At 41.1% G+C, this 21,960-nt stretch overlaps 1 long non-coding RNA gene across 1 annotated transcript in view; it reads right to left on the bottom strand.

Annotated features, from left to right (window-relative positions):
* Positions 1-11,953, bottom strand: part of LOC126249108 (uncharacterized) — a 441,164-nt gene extending 429,211 nt beyond the window's left edge. The window contains exon 1 of the long non-coding RNA XR_007545600.1: positions 11,897-11,953. This is a non-coding gene — a long non-coding RNA (uncharacterized LOC126249108). The remainder of the gene's footprint in view (positions 1-11,896) is intronic.
* Positions 11,954-21,960: the final 10,007 nt, after the last annotated feature.

Genomic DNA, 21,960 nt, shown 5'->3' with positions numbered 1-21,960 from the left:
ACGCCCACTTTTCTGTCACCCACTTTTCTGCATATATTTTAGATCTTTATATCCCCTACTTTGCACGTTAGGGATTTTTTTTACTCCCGAATATGTTGGCTATCCTTGGAATGCAACAGTCGGTATTCTTTTGTTTCTGCTGTTTGTAAACAACACGCTTTGAAACACGCGGTTAGTTTTGTTCAAGTGTGATTGCGAGTACTTGTTATACTTGCGTTTGCAGTGCTTGTTTAGGTGTGTTTTGTTGTGTTTATTGAAGATGACGAAACGTAAAGGCATTTTCAAGAAACGACAATTTAGAGGAAACAAGTTTAGAAAGCTTTCTGTACAAGAGGTTATGTCGCCAGGCAACGATGTTTCTAATTGTAATTCTTCAGCAAGTGCATCATCAAAGAAGCTCTCATCATTTCAAGAGAGTTACAACGAATTTACTGTAAGTGACAAGGGGTGCAGTAACATTATTATAAATTTGAGAATATTATCAGACGTAATTTCTAAATTTGTACAATGTAGACAGTGTGGTGAGTCACAGAGTGTGAAAATTTGTGAGAGTGCCATTGGGAGAAAAGGCCTAGCAGTTGCTTTGGATTTAACTTGCACTAAATGCTCAGCTGTGATTTCATTTATGAGTTCTCAAAAACCAGATGCAAGTAGCCCTTATGAAATCAATACTAGACTAGTTTATGCCTTACGATCCATTGGCAAGGGAATGGCTGCAGGGAGAACATTTTGTTCAGTGATGGACTTACCTCAACCACCAAATAAATTTGAAAAACTGTCTGCAATATTAGAGAAAGCTGTATGTGAGATCAGTGAGGAAAGCATGAAACTGGCTGCTAGGGATGCAGTGGAAGAAAATGATGGATGTTCGGATATTGCAGTTGCATTTGATGGAAGCTGGCAGAAAAGAGGGCTTACTTCTCTGAATGGAGCAGTGACTGCCATGAGTGTAGACACCGGTAAGGTGTTAGATGTGGAGATAATGTCTAAATATTGCAAATGTTGTAAAGTCTATCGTGGTAATATTGGAAAGTGTTGGGTACTGAAAAAGCTGGGAATTAATCCTGGTAAAAATATGATCACTGGGCTGCAACATTGCGATAAAATAAGGATAGCCGATGCAGACAGGTCTGCATGTAATATGGCCAAGAAAGCAAGACAAACATCCAGGAAGATGAAGAAGAAGCTGGAAGACCTGCTAGAGGCCAAAGAAGGGCCATCATATACAACAGGACAGTTTTAATTAACTGTAAGTAACAAATTTCAAAAGTTTTTTCTTTAAAGTCAATTTCCCGCAAACTAAAACTTTCAGTACATGTGCCCCATTACATCAGAAACTATTATAGATAAATGAATGAAATTTTCAGAGACTCTGCATAACATAAAAATCCACCTCTGGTACTACATTCATTAATATTCCCCCTTTAGCAAGTTCACAAAAAATATTTTCTGCAGAAAAAACAATATTTTTTGTTAATAAATTTAAAAAAGTATTTCTTAAAAATTATAAAATAGATAAAGTATATTTTAGTGTTGTTGACTCTATTAGCATCATGTAACATACAGTAAATATATTAAGGCCTGCATCAAATAGTTTTTTCAGGAATGGGTCAAATACTTGCCTAAATTAACATGGGTGAGATAGGCAGGGTGTGGTCCCCTTTACAGGGAAGGTGTTGTTTTTCTGCTTCTCAAAAAAATGGTTCAAATGACTCTGAGCACTATGGGACTTAACATCTGAGATCATCAGTCGCCTAGAACTTTGAACTACTTAAACCTAACTAACTTAAGGACATCACACACATCCATGCCCGAGGCAGGATTCGAACCTGCGACCGTGGCAGTCGCACGGTTCCGGACTGAAGCGCCTAGAACCGCTCGGTCACAGCGGTCAGCTCCTGCATCTCGATAACTCCTCCGCAAGGTGACGCACGAGGTAGCTGGAGAGAAGGGTGTAAATGTGCTGCTGGGGAAATGAGACATCGCATTTCCGTCACAGTTTCTTGGAGCAGACATGTACACCAACGAAGGAAAGTTAGATATGCTTCTAGAGTATGGTGAAAGCAGAAGAAATGCTGTTAGAGCAATAAAGCGATACGGAGAACTGTATCCTGATCGTGGGCGTCCTACGCGCCAGCTTCTTGCACTTATTTGCAAGAAACTACTTGAATCGGGGTCATGGAACGCCATACAGAGGACAAGGCAGAAAACTGCAACGGGCGAGGTACATGAAGAGGGCGTTCTAGCGTAGGCGCATGAAACCCTACTGTTTCATCGCGACGTATCGCTTCGAAATGTGGTACAAGTCAGAGAAGTGTTCTACGCATATTGCACCGGCATAGATTTCACCCGTTTCATCTCTCATTACATCAAGCACTCTTCGGTGTAGATTTCGAACGGCACCAGGAATCTTGCCGGTTTGCTCTGCAGCGCCTACAAGATGATCCAACGTGTTTTCAACGGGTGCTTTTTACTGCTGAAGCGACTTTCACCAAGCACGGTAATGTGAATTTACATAATATGTATTATTGGCTAATAGAGAACCCTCATTGGCTTCGACAGGTACAGCATCAGAAACCGTGGAGTGTTAACCTGTGGTGCGGCATCGTCGGAAATGTCATTGTGGGGCCGTACGTCACTCCGGGTATACTACATGGCAATAACTAACCACAGTCCCTGTGAAGCGTTCTGCCCATTTTGCTGGAAGAGGTACCACTAACTACGCGTCAGTGCATGTGGTTCCAACATGACGGCTATCCTACTCACTCTTCCCGTGTGGCTACAGAGCTGTTAAATGAAAAGTTCCCCGATTGTTGGATAGGACGACGTGATGAAGTGAAGTGGCCAGCCCGGTCTCCTGATTTGACCCCTCTTTATTTTTTTCTGTGGAGAGCAATCAAACATAAAGTGTATGCTTAAATACCAACTACGCCAGACGATATGAAACAACGTATCATCGAAGCTTGCGCTGATATCTCACGTGACACCCTCGCAGCCGTTCACAAATCATTCGAATGGCGACTACCAATGTGCACTACAGCAGAGGGGGAAGCATTTTGAGCACATGCTTCTGTAAAGTCTTGTATCATGTACAGTATGTATTTTGCATCTTTGTGTGTATTTGCTTCGTATTGTCATCAATAGTAAATATTTTCAAATAAAAATCATATATGTACGAAATAATTGTGACAAATAAGGGCCTCCTCATTTACATTTGTATTTCTGTTACTTAAAATGTATTAACGTCTTTTAGTATTTTAATACTGTATGTTGTCTGCTATTTTGGTATCACAGTTTTCAAATAACTGAATAATATATGCGAGACATCATCAGTTAATTTTTGCTCAAAATATCGCAGTATGTATTACTATTTCGGGTAAATGGGCGTGTTTGTGTAAGGACGGACTCGTGGCGTTTTCCATGTACTCTACACAACAGGAAAGGTCGCATTGGACAACACCGCTTCGATGGACGAACACGATACGAGAACTTATCTGTGTCTCAAAAACTATTCGCCTAAATATTATGATATACACATATTTGAAACCGTCTTCTTAAGCCTATCACGTTACGCTAAAATTTAACATAGGGTTCCATCTAAAAAAGCCAAAGATGGCCTCATATATCTATAATAAAAAACAGCACAAACATGAAATGTGATGTATTCTAGTAGCCCCTGTCCCTGCAATTCACTGTCCAAACGGCATCTTTGTATCTATTACGGTTGGGGAGATACAAGAGGTGTCATGACTTAGCTGCCTCATCCTATACGTAATAAACGTGAAAGTATGTGTGTATGCTAGTATGTTCGTTGCTCCATCACGCTGAAAAGGCTGGACTGATTTGGTTGTAATTCGGAACGGAAATAGCTTATATCCTGAACAGACATATAGATACCATACCAAACTGGTATCCTATCAAATTGGCGGGGGTGAAAAATACGTGTAACTTACGACGTGCCGATCTTTGTGACCGAGCGGTTTTAGGTGCTTCAGTTCGGAACCGCGCTGCTGCTACGGTCGCAGGTTCGAATCCTGCTTCGAACATGGCTGTATCTGATGTCCTTAGGTTAGTAAGGTTTAAGTAGTTCTAAGGCTAGGGGACTGAGGACCTCACATGTTAAGTCCCATAGTGCTTACAGCCATTTGAACCATTTGAAGTTACTAGGCGCGAATACCCATAGTTTATTCTTCCAGTATTCGAGAATGAGAGCACTTAGTGGCTTGCAATAAACTTTACGCATTATTTCAAACATTTTCGAAACTTTTTCTCGCTGACAATCTCCACAAAATGATCAAAAGAAAAAATTTTATCGTTTACTACATTTTCGCTTTTCATGCAATAAAACTGCCACAACAAGCCTGAATTAATTTATTACTTCTTTAGTACTAGCTGTATTTGAGACACGTTTTGCAGACGGTATTAACATTTACCAATGAATGTACCAGTACATAGTCCAGGGGATACGACGTCATAAATATTGAGTTGTGTGGAAATGAAGCTGCGGGGCGAAATTCACTGGGGATGCGGCTTGTACAAATGCGAGTGAAATATGTTAAACATATGTCAAATGTGTTAAATTTATATGAGATATATTTGAAATTTGCGTACTGCGGGCAAAGGCATGGGTAACTCATTGTAACCCCTGGAACGGTTTCAACCAAATTTGGTACACATTTTAGTTACGACCGGGAAAGAAATTCTGTGGAGGATAAGAACCACCAGCCTCCTATTGGGGTGGGAATCATGACGTTGAGAGAGAATTCGGGAGGAGGGCAAAGGAGCAGATGAACACAGACAGGGGAAGAAAGAGATGGGCAGAGAGAGGGGGAAGGAGGAGATGAAGAGAGGGAGGTTGAGGAGGAAATGAACAGTGAACAGGAAGAGGAGGAGATGGACAAGGAGAAGGGAGAGGAGGAGTAGATGCTCAAACAAATTGTCATCCTATATCTTTATTCAATTTAGACATACATTTCTAACTTCCTTCATATAAATATGTTCGGATGATAAGAATATTTTTGAATATTTTAGTCTGTGTCTCAATATCATTACACCTGCTATTAGCGTTTTCTTAAACCATCTGCTTTAAAAGTTTGCATGTACTTTAGGTCTTATAAGTGTATGCTATGATGTGCTCCATCATTGATTGACCGAGCGAGGTGGCGCAGTGGTTAGACACTGGACTCGCGTTCGGGAGGACGACGGTTCAATCCCGCGTCCGGCCATCCTGATTTAGGTTTTCCGTGATTTCCCTAAATCGCTCCAGGCAAATGCCGGGATGGTTCCTTTCAAAGGGCACGGCCGACTTCCTTCCCCGTCCTTCCCTAATCCGATGAGACCGATGACCTCGCTGTCTGGTCTCCTTCCCCAAACCAACCAACCAACCAATCCATCATTGATTGATTTAGACTGGCGTGTGGACATCTAATCCTGGAGGTATATAACGCTAATATTGGTAACACAATGACAACGTCAGTTATATAAATCAATAAACTAAATCAAATACTCTACACGTAAATCAGTATTTGCATCCTAAAAGTTTGTTTTTTTAATATTTCATAATGCATTTTTCTTCAGGATTTTGTTGACATATTTTCTAGTGATATTTTGTAATTATCTAAATGAAATATTGTCTAGAGTTTTTATGCAATCTGGTAGCTTTTAATTGTTATCTATCCTTTGATTGGTGCATCAAAATGGGGCACGTTTGAATTATCTGATGGACAGGTACTCAAACGCAGAACCTCTGGAAAGTAGGAGAGAGGTGCTGGCAGAAGTAAAACTGTGAGGATGGACCATGAGCGACGCTTATATAGCTCAGTTCGTGAGAGCACTCACTGTGATTGGCAATGTCTGATATTCGAATTCCAGTCTGGCACAGTTTTAATCTGTGAGGACACTGCGCTGTAGTGTGAGAGATTCATTCTGTGTGTATTACATGAATTTCTTATATCTTCCATCAGTTTTTCTTTTTTATTAAATGGTAGAACACGTATAACACAAAACATTACACCAATAAGTTTTTTAATGTAAACTTTTACAGATACCGTGTTAATAAATTAAGGATAGGTCCGTTTCTTTTGCAAGTACACAAGTTATTGTTTTGTTTTATCATACAAACCAGTTTCACCACAGTTGTGGCATCCGCAGTGATTTTTTATTTTCTTTTCCATTTCATTGTATGCGTCCTGTGGCTGCCGATCAAAAGGTTTAAAGCAGTACAGCATGTCATCATTGTAGTATTTGGATAGTCCTGAACTATAGCAAGTTTGTTTCTCTCTAGCGAACGTGTTTTTGTGTAGATGAGCTGAACGTTTTCTCCTCCTCGTTTGTAAATGCCGTGTCTTGCTATGTTGCTGCAAGCACGGGAACTGAGCTCAGAATTGCAACATGATTTACGGATATCAGTAGCAATATATCTTTTTCAAAGAACGGTGATTCATTTCTCTGCATTAAACGGTACTATGAGGGGTGATGAACCAAGAACACATTTTTCATTGTGCTGCTCAGTGTTCACTGTTTTGCTACTTCTTAGTAGAAAAAAAATGTCCGTGACTTGCCTACTAATAATTGTCCTGTACATTGCAGTCTGTCCTTTGCACAATGGATGTACTTATGAAACTGCTACTGTTTGTATATGAAGATATATTCCACCTTTAACTGTAGCACCAAGAGCATTTTTGTGAAGTTTAATGGTCAACACAAAGTAATATATTTCTGTTATTATTAAGTTCCTATACTATGCATTCTATTCAGATAAATCTGAGAAAAGTTTCGTAGGATATTTTGTCTCATTTGCCGATTACAACCACCATGGTAATTTACACACCGTATTTGTGGTATTTATCGTCGTGTATTACGAAAATATGCATTACAAGCGACGTAGCGCACACAACAATGCAGTTGCATTGTTCATTACTCTGTTATTGTGAGATGATTGAAATCTCCACTACTTACATACTAGCGATCATAGAATTTGTATAAAGATTCCATTTACTTCTTCATACTGTCTAGTATCCAGCTACTACTTTTAGCTTACCATTCACAGCAAATGCAAAAGATTTCACATGGACACTCGGTTTCTCTATCAATGGGTTTTATCTACTGTCGCAAACGAATGGCAGAGATGCCTATATTACAGAACCAAAGTGCTTTGACCTCTGTTTTATAAAAGCTAATACCCCGCACCAACTTTTATAAAATATATCATCAAATCACTCCAGTACACGATCAGATATTTTATAAGACGTTATTTACAAAACAATTTTTAACAAACATATTATGGAGTGTAATATGGGCCGAAGAATGGAAGGAAGACTGGGGCTCAATATTCTGTCAATAATGATGTCATTAAAGATGCGGCACAAATTCGGATTGGGGGAACGATCAAGAAGGAAACTGTCCATATCTCGTTAGTAGAACAATCCTAAGTGACTTAGGGAAACGACAGAAAACCTACATTTGCATTGCTTGAATAGGTTTTGAATCATCGTCCAGCCGACCTTGAGTCTAGTCTTTTACTATTGAGCCAAATTTTTCAGCATGAATGAAGTAAAGAAGTAAGATAATGTTGTAGTGTACCATCGACGTTGAGGTCGTTTGGGATAGAGCATAAGCTCGAATTTTAAAGCATAAGCTCTTCAACGACGGTACCTGCAGGCGTCTGTCCTCGCCCCACTGCTGTAAGTATTTGATATGCCTGAAACGAGATCCCGTAAGCTTAGATATGGCAATGACTGAGTGCTGGTAGTGGTACATCGAAATTTTTGAGAAACTGAAGCCCTCTTAACATCTGCAATGACGAGAAAGGGATTTTTGGAGATGGAGATTGAAACCAAACCCCACGAAGACAGAGACGGCTTGTTTTCGTTTGTGCAACAGAGCGACGAATAGATAACTCCAGGTCCATTTTGGTGAGAGACTACTTCATCACACTCAGCATCCAAAATATCTAGGGCTTACATTGGAGCGGACAGCGTCCTACGAGAAACATCTGGAAAATACCGCAGCAACACTGTGTGGAAGAACCTGGGGCGCTGCTGCTGAAACTCTGCCCACTTCAGCACGTGGACTAGTTTCCTCTACAGCTGAATATGGTGCTCTTATATGGCCCAATAACACACACACAGCTGCTCGACGCACTTCTGAACAAACAATGAGAATTATCAATGATACCCTAAGACCAACATCCGTCGAATGGCGGCTCATGCTGAGTCACATTCCTCCCGTGGCCTCCGAAGAAAGCAGCTCTTCTCCGCGAATTTAAACGCATACACGGCAACCTGTAACTCCATATCCATCAAGAGGCGGTTATCCTAGAAAGAAACTAGCTTCGATCAGGAAAAACCATCCACGAAAACAGGCATGGAACTGCACACGTCTCAGTCAAACTTAACCGACGCAAGGGAACGAAACTGGACAGAGGTTTGCCCTCAACATCACCAGAACTTGCCCTGCATAAGAAAAATAACCCCTGCCTTCGACCAGTCGTGCGGAATATGGACGACGATTAACAAAATACGCAGCAACCATGGTAGAAGTGCGGACTCTCTTTATGGATGGGGTAAGGCTCCATCTTCAAAATGCGACTGTGGGCCAGCCAGGCAAACAGTTCGTCACATTGTTACGTAATGTCCCTACAGGGCGTATCGTGGAACTTTCAACGATATCCCGGTGGCAATGAACGACGTAGTAAGTTACGTTAAAAATTTAAATTTCTGTTTGTAAATTACACCTGCCACTGTTTGTGGTTTGTTTAATATTGAGCTTAAAATTCGTATGATAAATAAATGAATAAATCGTATTAACCACTGCGTCACGCCGCTTCGTACACTTACATAAATACACTACTCATATCTCATGTACGGTAATGTCTGAGTAAACACAAAGATTTTTTACAAACACCTCACAAACGTCAATTTTAGGTTTTATGTGGATTTCAGTAACGACGGCTGAATGAGAGCTACAGCTTTTACTTGTTGCAGATGCCCTTTGGCGTACAATAAATTGTGTTTTACACATAGGCAGCTATAATGGTAACCGTCTATGATATATTTTGCACTCCTCAAGTGTTTGTTAGGAATCGGCAGCAGTCCGATCTACGACATAAGCCTAGAAGCCGCACCGCAGGTTTTTACCGAATCACCAATGTGTCTAGTTTAGGTTGTCCGTACAGCTCAAATACAGAGGGCCGAATTTGACTCTGGGGGCAAAGGAGAACGCCGCAAGCATGTCTAATCATTTAAACTATCCCCGCTGCTTACTGAGAGAAATCTTGTGTGGGAACTTAGGTGACAGGCTATCTTTGTTGTGTTGTAGGGCACAACTGTGTGTTAGCTTCCTCACGTTAAGTGCTTATTTTGAAATGCTTATTTTAGTGGGAAAAAATGGTTCAAAAGGCTCAGAGCACTACGCGACTTAACTTCCGAGGTCATCAGTCGCCTAGAACTTAGAACTAATTAAACCTAACTAACCTAAGGACATCACATACATCCATGCCCGAGGCAGGATTCGAACCTGCGACCGTAGCGGTCGCTCGGCTCCAGATTGTAGCACCTAGAACCGCACCGCTAATCCGGCCGGCTTAGTGGGAAAAAGTTGACGATACAGTACGCATCCTTAGTACGCTAGTGAAGACTAAATCTGCTAAAGTGAAAAATCCGCTAATTCCACAAGTTTATTTAAATATACAGAGTAAACTCATGCTCCTCCGACTAAATATCGCAACTTGTTCAGGAATATTTCCTGAGAATTTAGTATAAGGGACCAGTTTCCTCTAGTGGCTTGTTGCTAAAGGAAATCTTGTGGTCTGGTTTAGTAGCCCACAGTGTTGTCTTTCGAATCTCCTCCGAACATTACCACTAGTGATGCCATTATTCAAAACAATGGTAAACTGTCGCGAATTAACAGACCTATCCGCATCTACCTTTGCCTAATTCTGATACTGGACGTTGAATACTTTCCAACACAAGAAGTGCTCCTCACTGGCTCAAACTCAGTTTCAGTTTCACACAGCACTTGATATTTGTTGGTCAGGATGAATTCAGACCTGACACCGCTTGCAAAATCCGAAGCATCTAGACGCGTCACTAACAGCATATCTCTATGACTAAACGTTGATGTTTGGTTTGTAATTCCTGCATTAAAATAATGAACGATCAAAGGGAATACTTATAAAAAGAGTGGACAAGTCCACAACAGTGGTCAAGGGATGTACATCTGGTTAAAAGTGATGACTTTGTGGAAACAGTTGCTAGTACTAAAGAACTGGATTGTTACTGTACACCTTGAGAATATGAAACTGTAGCACTGAAACATTTAACAATTGCAGTTGACAACGGAATGAAGGGCGGTAGAAAGAGAAATGTCGTTGGTGAAAGAAACACGTACTGGAATTAGCCATAAAGGGAAAATGGTTATTCGAAACAACATACGGCAGCTACAATTTGCAGAGTACAGAAGTAAAATCTGTACGCCATAGATGGGTGATTTAGGACTACATGAGTTCCGTAATCGGCAAAACTTGTAAGATAGAAATAAACACATATGCAACAGTAAACACACTTGTACGTGTAGAATTAACGACAAGAGTAGAATTGTCAATTTGGTATGCACATAAATCGTCAGTCCTCGAATTATTAATCGATTATTCTTGTTTCAAGTATCTTAGTTGCACTCTGAAGGAAAACCGCTAATCAGAGAAAATGTTTAGAAAGCTGTAAACAACATTTTAATCACTTTGTGCGCTCAGCACCTTGGTAACACAATACACAATAGAGTGCAAAAGATACAGGACGTCTGTTTGTCTAAACCAAAACTCCTGTACCGTGAAAATTATTCACCGTACTTTTTTCTATTTGAGGCACAGGTAAATATCCATGTTTAGTAAGAAAAGAGTGCATTATGACGACTGACTCACTTCATTGGTTAACATTGAATAGATTTTCTTCAAATTATACGGATAAAAGGGATTCATATTCTGACGTGAGGGAGGATGTAATGAAAAGCAAACAGAGGTGAATACAGTCATTAACAACCGGTAAGTACCCACAATGGATCAAGTAAGACAATGAATGTACCACTTCGAGAATATATATCACTTCTTTGGCTCAATTCGTGCACTGGGTAGCCATTGGATGGTGATAAAGGAAATAATGGACCGATAAAGTAAAAGTAGATGAAACAGTAATTATAAGTAAGGTCGTCTGACGTCTTTCGCAATCGTATTGGTAGTAAGTTAGATACATGCAGTTATTGAATAAGACGACTGACGTGCTGAGTGAATTACTTAGCAAAAGGCGGAACAGAAGCGAAATAAAAGTTTATTAGCAAGAAAACTGATAGCAGCAGCATATTAAAGACGAAACCACGAAGAAAATAGCAAAAAAAAACTGACAGAAGTATGCTTTTTCGGAAGAAAAATCATGCGCAAATTATACAACCATATTATGGAATGGTGAATAGCACAATATAAAAAAAAATAATAAAAAGAATTTTCCTCTCAAGTAAAGGCTCTTGTTCAAGAAAATTTCTTAATTCATAATTAATGCGAAAAGTAGTAAAGGAATGCAAAATCGAAGCAAAAAACCAGTGTGATATGCCCCATAAACTGAAAACGTTGCCACAATTCTTTGTTAAAATAACAGAGGATGTATGTGTGGTTCTATGAACACCATTCAGGTTGAGTAGCAATATCTTATTAACGAACGAAACCGATCTTGTCTTAACTCTTCATTTTACAGGATATATTATCAAACGAATATATTAATGCGTTGATCAGTCGTCCACTGAATGGCTGTACCTAAGATCAAACACTCCACTGAAATTAGCTGACACTGATCTACACCTGAACAGCATTTCCTTAGAATAACGATTCACTAACCACAGAAGTACTCACTGAAAGTAGAACGGAGAGGTTTGCTCTGGGAGTCACAGGACGTGACGTCTCCCAGCCAACAGCCGACTGAAGGTATGATATGATCCAACTCGATCGCCATAGCCACTTCAGATAACCAACGCCGATAAGATAGGTAAACATGCTCTGATAAGGTTTACTTTTTAGGCACTTACAAATATCACTGTTTCGATTGACCTGCAGAGAGACACTCACGTCAGGAACACTAAGTCCTTTCCATATTTGTTGACTGACATATCATTACTGAAGATATCTAAAACATTCTCTCATCCAATAATAACACCACAGGATGTCTGAATATCAAATATAGAACTTATAAGAGGACACTCTGCAAATAACGATTAATGTTTATAACTGTCGAATTATGACACATTGTTTTTTAATGAAACTATATGCTTTTCCCTATGGTAATGAAATATTCTTTGAAGACGGTCTCAGCGACATAATATACATGGAATTTCATAGATAGTAGTAAGATAACAAAACCTCGAACCACTGTCCCACCGTCAGGAGAAGAGGCCCCATAAATGTCTCTCCTGCTATACTAAATGTCAGCAAATAACTTAACTCCGGTACGATTCGTGTGTTTACTTGCGCGCGTGAAGCCCTTCAGTCAGTACTCTGCTGCTCTGCTGCTGCAGAGATCAGCCAACTTGCTCTTGAAGCTATTGTGGCTTTCACAATGTACACGGCTGTTGACAAAGTTGATATCTTTTCCGTTTATGGTGAAAGTAGCCAAACTGCTTTCATCAGCGGTGCGGCTGTATGTTGAAAGGAATGCTTATCACGCCAAGACCGCACAATCTGTCTTTACAAATACCATTAAAAATTTTCAAGAAATTGGAAAAGTGAAACGTAAAACACATCAACTGATGAGAGAAACGCTACGGTCGCAGGTTCGAATCCTGCCTCGGGCATGGATGTGTGTGTTGTCCTTAGGTTAGTTAGGTTTAAGTAGTTTTAAGTTCTAGGGGACTGATGACCTCAGATGTTAAGTCCCATAGTGCTCAGAGCCATTGGAAACATTTGATGAGAGAAATGAAACTAAAATTTTAGCTGCGGTAACATACAATTGACATGTCAGTAGGAGGCAGCTATACTGTGCAAGTGGAATGAGCCAAGGGGTTGCTCTGCGCGCATTGTATTACAGCGTCTGTCATCTCTTCCACATTAGGCTCCATCAACGTCTTCATGGTTATGATTTCCAAAATTAGTTACAGTTTTCCGAATGGTGTCTACGCAAACGGCAAAGTAATGTTGCATTTCACTGCGAGAGTTTCTTTATGGATGAAGCGTCGTTTACAAAACAAAGACAAATCAATCTTCTCAACTTGTATTAAAGGGCAGTTCAAAATCTATTCTGTTTGGTAGAGGTGAGAAAACAATCTTGGTCTGTTAACGCGTTGTTCTAGCTTTAAGGGAATTGCGTCACTGGTCCCTGTTTTGCTCATGGGACTCTAAACAACCACAAATATCTCCAGTTCCTAACGGAGAGGCTACCACGGTCATTGGAAACCATAGCAGTGAACATAAGGCAGCCCATGTAATAGCAACATGACTGGTGTCCCCTTCATTCTGCACAGACAACTGAGGGGCTGAGACTACAAGTGGTACAAATGTAATTTCACAAGATAATAACCTAAATGCACACTTTGAAAGTTTAAGTATCGATATCTTCTGCGTGAAAGACGTACAAGCAATTTCCTCTGTGGTGATAAAGTTCAAGCCCTAAGCTAATACCTGGACTATATATAACACAACTAGTACAAGTGAAATGACGAACAGAAGGAGAATTGCTGCTATCTTTAATGAAGGTTCAGGCATGTATTTTTCTGAAAGCACAGCAATAGGATAATGGCTATGCTTTTAAGAGTACTCATAGTAATATTTAATGCATGTTTAACTATGCTATAGTGCGAAATACCGCTTGTACACCTTGATGCGAAACCAGCGTATTGACACAATAGATCATAAGATCCTTGAAACCGAACGTCGTATTTGGAATGTGATAAAGATTTTGGTCTCTCTGGAAAGGCAAAGAAACACTTCAAACATGTATTTGTTCCCCAAGACAGGATGGAAACAGTGAATCAGGTCAGCGGAAAATTTTGCATAGTGGAAATGAAAAAGCAAAACTTTCTTTGAATTACAGCCAAGGATACTGTAGTAAAGGATAAAGCTGCTAAAGACACAAAAGGAAACAAAATACTCGTACAGCTGAGGAATAGCAGGTGGAGCTGAATCGGCAAAGAAATTCCTCTAACGATGCGGGTTCAAGTATTCACTAAAAAGTGATCTTGAGTTTACAGAAGCGGATTTTAGGAGTCCCAATATTGATTCTCTCATCAGTACCTCTTCTGTAGCCTTTGCATCAAGATGAGACTGAAATAAAAGTTGATAAATGGAAAAATCTACAGAACTACATCCCTCCACTTTAATATGAGTTTTATAACAATACAGCCCATTCGCAGTCAGCAGTTAGATAAGAAGAGGGAGTGGAGAAAGAAGAGGTCGTGGTCAAAGAAGGAAGACTGAACAAGGTTCAACACAGTGGTATGGCATCACAAGCGGAGAACATTCTTCAAGTGATACCACAGAAGGAAGAGATTATGATTCTATACACTTTGACTGTAAAGGGATTATAGAAAAAGACCATGAATAATCTTTCGTATGTGTTGAGACCTCATCAGTTTATTTGCTATTTACCGATTTTCTTTAGCTTCTTATATTAATTTCCGTTTAACTACTCTGATATTCCTGTTTTAAAATGTATTATGTATACCATGTATGTCGTGCCAAAAAGTTTTCAAACTGTAACACAGTAAATAAAATGTTTCTGTAGTTGGAAGTATAAGTATTTTTAACACATTATAAAAAATAATGCAGGGGCACTACAATCTCCAACCCTACCTAAAACTATACACATACTAACTGACCATTACGAAAAAATATCTGATGCTTCGATAGTAACTCACATTATTTATAAACAGCCGTTTAACTTTGTCAGCGATTTACTCATTTTGATTCAGCAAGCACTTGTTCCATTTTTTTTCTCAGTCCAATAATTATAGACTTTCGTAACAGTACACGTGGAAATCCTATGATCGATCGGTCGGAAACACAACATAGCTTGCACGTTCACCAGTCTCAACATCTCTGGAGATTTATCTGTCAGGGAAATGAAATCAGGAAGTCTATAATGTAACATTTACGACCCCAAAAGAAATGAAATGACAAATAACACTGGCCTTTGTTGCGATAAGTCCAGATGAAATTCAACGTACAGTATTGTGGTTCGAATTCCTTTTTAGCATGCATCAGTGATCAAGGTCAATATTCTGAACACTTGATACGAAATTCTTAATAATGAACACACGAAAGCTATCTGAGTTAGGTGTTGTGTTGTTTGGGGAAGGAGACCAGACAGCGAGGTCATCGGTCTCATCGGATTAGGGAAGGCCGGGAAAGGAAGTCGGCTGCGCCCTTTCAAAGGAACCTTCCCGGCATTTGCCTGGAGCGATTTAGGGAAACCTAAATCAATATGGGCGGACGGGGGGTTGAACCGTCGTCCTGCCGAATGCGAGTACAGTGTCTAACCACTTATCTGCGTTAGGTGCTGTAGGGATATGTTTTGGGACCTCGTCTCCTGCTTGTGGGACAATGGTTTGCAGCGTTGTTAACGTTTTACTGTTCGACGAAAATGCACAGAAGCGACGTCGTTGAAGTTCTCTTCGAAGGTTCATTCCAGTGCTACAGAGAAAAGTGTATAGTTCCATTAAAAAACCAGGTCATTATCATAATTCGGTAGTTATAAGAAATAGAAATAGATTATAAATTGCAGTTGTTTCAAAGAAAATGCTTTTTTGCATGCTGCACATCGAAATTCCTTAGTTGCGTCAGAAAATTCAGCACGTTGTCCGCTATAAGTTAGTGTAAACTGTTCCTCTGTATGTTTTCTCTATCTGGAGCTGTTTTGGGTGCCCTGTTTTTGCTGCCTCAGCCCGCTAAAGTATCAGTGAACACTGCTCGATGTCACTGCAGAGGCGGACGAGAAGAAAAGTAGGGTTAGGGATTAACGTTCCACTGACGACGCAGTGGTAAGGGACGTAGCACAGCTCGGATTAGGGAAGTAATGTAGCCTTTTCCTTTCCAAACGAATCATCAAGGCATTTACGTTAAGTGATTTATGGAAGCCACTTAAAACAATCATCTAGGTACCCAGACGAGGATTTGAATATCCATCCCAGCTCCCAAGGAAAGTCCCAAAAGATCTCTAGAATACGTAGTGGAATACACTTTGGGGACAGATTCTATGTAGAAGACACCGTGGTATCGTGTTCACTGAAGATGTGGCATATCAGTGGCGAGAGACACAGGAATCATATGTGATCTGTACATGTTTGTCATGATTCTGCTACAGAATACCGCGCACAATAAGTCGGAAAGTGCAAAGGTGACGGCTTTAGACATTTTAAGCATAACACAAAAGTAATGGGGAGAACTTCACTCAAACCGACAAGAACCATCTGATTAGGGAAAACTATGGCAGGTAGTTTCTAAATTCCAACCTTACAAATTCTCAGTAAATGCAAAACAGATTATTAATTAAAGCGATAATTTAATAAAGTTAAAAATATATAAAGAATTATTATTCTAAATTACGGTGTTTCCACAAACCATGCAAGGTAAAGAATTGTTTTATAATTCGAGTAGTTTGGAATAAATCCGTCAGAAGGTACCTTGAGTTTAAAGTGTCGTAAACCGATGCTACGGAAGCCGTTCTTTGTGACACGGAAGTTAAGATTTGTGAGAGCCGGTCTCAGGGAATTATGATTCTGGTAGAGCAACTATGCAGAGGTGAAAGACTTATGCCATTCATTTTAACTGGGGCACAGTTGTAAATAAACAATGAGGTGACAGAAGTCATGGGATACCTCCGACTATTGTGTCGGATCTCCTTTTGCCCGGCGTCTTCCAGCAGCTCGACGTGGAATGGACTCCACAAGTCATCGGAAGTCCCCTGCAGAAATAATGAGCCATGTTGCCTCTATAACCGTCAGTAATGGCGAAAGAGTGGCCGGTGTAGGATTTTGTAATGAAATGACTTCTCGATTAGATCCCATGTCGGGCAATCTGGGTTAGTTGGACCACAGGACCCAATCCATTCCGTATAAACACAGTACACACCATTATGTAGCCACCACAAGATTGTACACTGCCTTATTGATAACTTGAGTAGATGGCTTCGTGGGGTCTGTGCTCACTCGAATCCTTCCATCAGTTCTTATTAACTGAAATCGAGACTCATCTGACCAGACTAGGGTTTTCAAGTCATATAGGATCCAACTGTAATGGCCACGAGCCCAGGAGAGGCACTACAAGCGTTTTCGTGCTGTTAGTAAAGGTACTCCCGTCCGTCGTCTGCTGCCATAGCCATTAATGCCAAATTTCGCCGTACTATCCTAACGGATACGTCTGTCGTACGACCCACATTAATTTCTGCGATTATTTCAAGCGGTAAATAGAAATGCAGTGTGGCTAGGGCCTCCCGTCGGGTAGACCGTTCGCCTGGTGCAAGTCTACATCTACATCTGCATCTACATCCATACTTCGCAAGCCACCTGACGGTGTGTGGCGGAGGGTACCTTGAGTACCTCTATCGGTTCTCCCTTCTATTCCAGTGTCGTATTGTTCGTGGAAAGAAGGATTGGTTCAAATGGCTCTGAGCACTATGGGACTCAACTGCTGTGGTCATAAGTCCCCTAGAACTCAGAACTACTTAAACCTAACTAACCTAAGGACAGCACACAACACCCAGCCATCACGAGGCAGAGAAAATCCCTGACCCCGCCGGGAATCGAACCCGGGAACCCGGGCGTGGGAAGCGAGAACGCTACCGCACGACCACGAGATGCAGGCTAAAGAAGGATTGTCGGTATGCCTCTGTGTGGGCTCTAATCTCTGATTTTATCCTCATGGTCTCTTAGCGAGATGTACGTAGGAGGGAGCAATATACTGCTTGACTCGTCGGTGAAGGTATGTTTTCGAACCTTTAACAAAAGCCCGTACTGAGCTACTGAGCGTCTCTCCTGCAGAGCCTTCCATTGGAGTTTATCTATCATCTCCGTAACGTTTTCGTGATTACTAAATGATCCTGTAACGAAGCGCGCTGCTCTCCGTTGGATCTTCTCTATCTTTTCTATCAACCCTATGTGGTACGGATCCCACACTGTTGAGCAGTATTCAAGCAGTGGGCGAACAAGCGTACTGTAACCTACTTCCTTTGTTTTCGGATTGCATTTACTTAGGATTCTTCCAATGAATCTGAGTGTGGCATCTGCTTTACCGACGATCAACTTTAGATGATCATTCCATTTTAAATCACTCCTAATGCGTCCTCCCAGATAATTTACGGAATTAACTGCTTCCAGTTGCTGACCTGCTATATTGTAGCTAAATTATACGGGATCTTTCGTTCTATGTATTCGCAGTGTGGTGTCACTGCTAGACACCACACTTGCTAGGTGGTAACTTAAATCGGCCGCGGTCCTGTAGTACATGTCGGACCCGCGTGTCGCCACTGTGTAAGCGCAAACCTAGCGCCACCACAGGGCAGGTCACAAGACACGGAGTTGACCTCGCCCCAGTTGTACGGACGACATAGCTTGCGACTAGACCTACCAAGTATTCCTCTCATTTGCCGAGAGACAGATTAAATAGCCTTCAGCTAGTCCATCGCTACTACCTAGCAAGGCGCCATGTGTATCATTGCTAATTGCTTACTACTATGCAAGAGATGTATTTCAACAAGAACAAGACTACATTAAAGTTAAGTATATTAAAATCTCTCTTCTTTTCTTTATAGTTTTCATCCAGTCTCCTGTTTCAGAATTTACGCCCGTCTGCGTTAGTTTCGCGTGCACCTAGCCACTCATTGTGTCGAGACCTTAGGGAATCGACACAACACGCAGCACATTACACTTGTCTACATTGAGATTCAATTGCCATTCCCTGCACCATGCGTCAATTAGCTGCAGATCCTCCTGCATCTCAGTACAATTTTCCATTGTTACAACCTTTCGATATACCACAGCATCATCCGCAAAAAGCCTCAGTGAACTTCCGATGTCATCCACAACGTCATTTATTTATATCGTGAATAGCAACGGTCCTACGGCACTCCCCTGCGGCACACCTGAAATCACTCTTACTTCGGAAGACTTCTCTCCGTTGTGAATGACATGCTGCGTTCTCTTATCTAGGAACTCTTCAATCCAATCTCACAATTGGTCTGATAGTCCATATGCTCTTACTTTGGTTATTAAACGACTATGGGGAACTGTATCTAACGCCTTGCGGAAGTCAAGAAACACGGCATCTACCTGGGAACCAGTGTCTATGGTCCTCTGAGTCTCGTGGACGAATAGAGCGAGCTGGGTTTCACACGATCGTCTTTTTCGGAACCCATGCTGGTCCTACAGAGTAGATTTGTAGTCTTCAGAAAAGTCATTACACTCGAACATAATACGTGTTCCAAAATTCTACAACTGATAGACGTTAGAGATATATGTCTATAGTTCTGCACATCTGTTCGACGTCCCTTCTTGAAAACGGGGATGACCTGTGCCCTTTTCTAATCCTTTGGAACGCTACGCTCTTCTAGAGACCTACGGTACACCGCTGCAAGAGGGGGGCAAGTTCCTTCGCGTACTCGTCGTAAAATCGAACTGGTATCCCATCAGGTCCAGCGGCCTTTCCTCTTTTGAGCGATTTTAATTGTTTCTCTATCCCTCTGTCGTCTATTTCGATATCTACCATTTTGTCATCTGTGCGACAATCTAGAGAAGGAACTACAGTGCAGTCTTCCTCTGTGAAACAGCTTTGGAAAAAGACATTTAGTATTTCGGCCTTTAGTCTGTCATCCTCTGTTTCAGTACCATTTTGGTCACAGAGTGTCTCGACATTTTGTTTAGATCCACCTACCGCTTTGACACAAGACCAAAATTTCTTAGGATTTTCTGCCATGTCAGTACATAGAACTTTCCTTTCGAATTCATTGAACGCCTCTCGCATAGCTCTCCTCACGCTACATTTCGCTTCGCGTAATTTTTGTTTGTCTGCAAGGCTTTGGCTATGTTTATGTTTGCTGTGAAGTTCCCTTTGCTTCCGCAGCAGTTTTCTAACTCGGTTGTTGTACCACGGTGGCTCTTTTCCATCTCTTACGATCTTGCTTGGCACATACTCATCTAACACATATTGTACGATGGTTTTGAACTTTGTCCACTCATCCTCAACACTGTACTTGAGATAAAACTTTTGTGTTGAAGCATCAGGTACTTTGAAATCTGCTTTTTGTCACTTTTGCTAAACAGAAAAATCTTCCTACGTTTTTTTTTTAATATTTCTATTTAAGGCTGAAATAATCGATGCAGTAACCGCTTTATGATCGCTGATTCTCTGTTCTGCGTTAACTGTTTCAAATAGTTCGGGTCTGTTTGTCATCAGTAGGTCTAATATGTTATCGCCACGAGGCGGTTCCCTGTTTAACTGCTCAAGGTAGTTTCCAGACAAAGCACTTAAAAATTTCACTCGATTCTTTGTCCCTGCCACCCGTTATGAACGTTTGAGTCTTCCAGTCTATATCCGGCAAATTAAAATCTCCACCCAGAACTATAGCATTGTGGGGAAATCTACTCGAGTCTTTCGAGTTGCCGCCACTACTGCGACTTGCGTTTCCATGGGGATGAAATGATGATAAGGACAACACAACACCCAGTCCCTGAGTGGAGAAAATCTCCGACCCAGCCGGGAATCGAACTCGGGCCGTTAGGTATGACATTGCGTCGAGCTGACCACTCTGCTACCAGGGGTGGACATTTTAAGCGGTGTTGCTTGCAAGTTAACCTGACAATTCTACGCAGAGGCCGCTGCGTTCGGCCGTTAAGTGAAGGCCGTCGGTCACTACGTTGTCCGCGGTGAAATTTGGTATTCTCGGCACACTCTTGACACTGTGGATCTCGGAATATAGAATTCCCTAGCGATTTACGCCTTTTCACATGAATCACCTGAGTACGAATGACAGCTGCTTGAACGCACTGCCAGTTTATACCCTGAATATGCGATACTAGCGCCATCTGTATATATGCACATCGCTATCCCATGACTTCTACCACCTCAGTATACTGTCGGTATTGAAGTTAAAGATGCTTGACACTCATATAACACAGTAAGAAGGTCACAACAACGTCACCATTGAAGTCGTGATCATCCGAAATAGATGAAAAATTAACAGCTGCTCCTAGTCATGTATGCAATCGTTTATAGTTTTTTGTTGTCACTTTCAATGTTTATAGAATAGATTTACTTCCTCACTCATGGAATTTTTCGGTGGATTTTTGAGTAACACTTCTACGCCCAGATGTAAGAAACATAATTTCATTGCTTCTTTCTGAACCGTTCCGTTTTTTATTACAAAGTATCTGTCAGTGTACAGAAGAAAGATAAAGATTCCAAAGCCGTCGACAAACAGAGAATGGAGATGAAAAGACACCAGACAAGTGAGTGGATCCAAGCAGTTCCAAGTGACCAACACAGTGAATCAGCAATGACGTAATTCAGTTCATACACCTGCGTTTCTCAAGAAACCAACTTGAGATGTGGCAGTGATCTGCTATCTGTAACGCTACTGTTACACGATCGAATAAGTAGAGTGAGTGAGGGATTTATGGTGGAACATCTCTTAAACATGTTCTATGGTTAGTTTGCAATTGATTGCAAACTGAATCTTAATCTGAGATTGGGATCAGAAGAGGTTTCAGTTTTAATTGAGTAAGTGGGTCAGAGTTGTCGAAGTGCGTGATGGCCCTGCCAGACCATCGTACCAGCGTGACTGCTGAGCGCTCATTGGGAACCAAAGTCATCCATAACGGGGCAGAACGAAGCGCCTCGAGGTTTCTGGAGCACTGGTCCAGGAATACTACCGGAGAAACCTATATTAAGATTCAGTTTTCGAGGGCAGGTGCCCCTCAGCAACAGGTGGCTGGACT

Source organism: Schistocerca nitens, chromosome 3, assembly GCF_023898315.1.
Source record: "Schistocerca nitens isolate TAMUIC-IGC-003100 chromosome 3, iqSchNite1.1, whole genome shotgun sequence".
Classification (NCBI taxonomy): domain Eukaryota; kingdom Metazoa; phylum Arthropoda; class Insecta; order Orthoptera; family Acrididae; genus Schistocerca; species Schistocerca nitens.
This window is presented reverse-complemented; position numbering and strand designations above follow the sequence as displayed.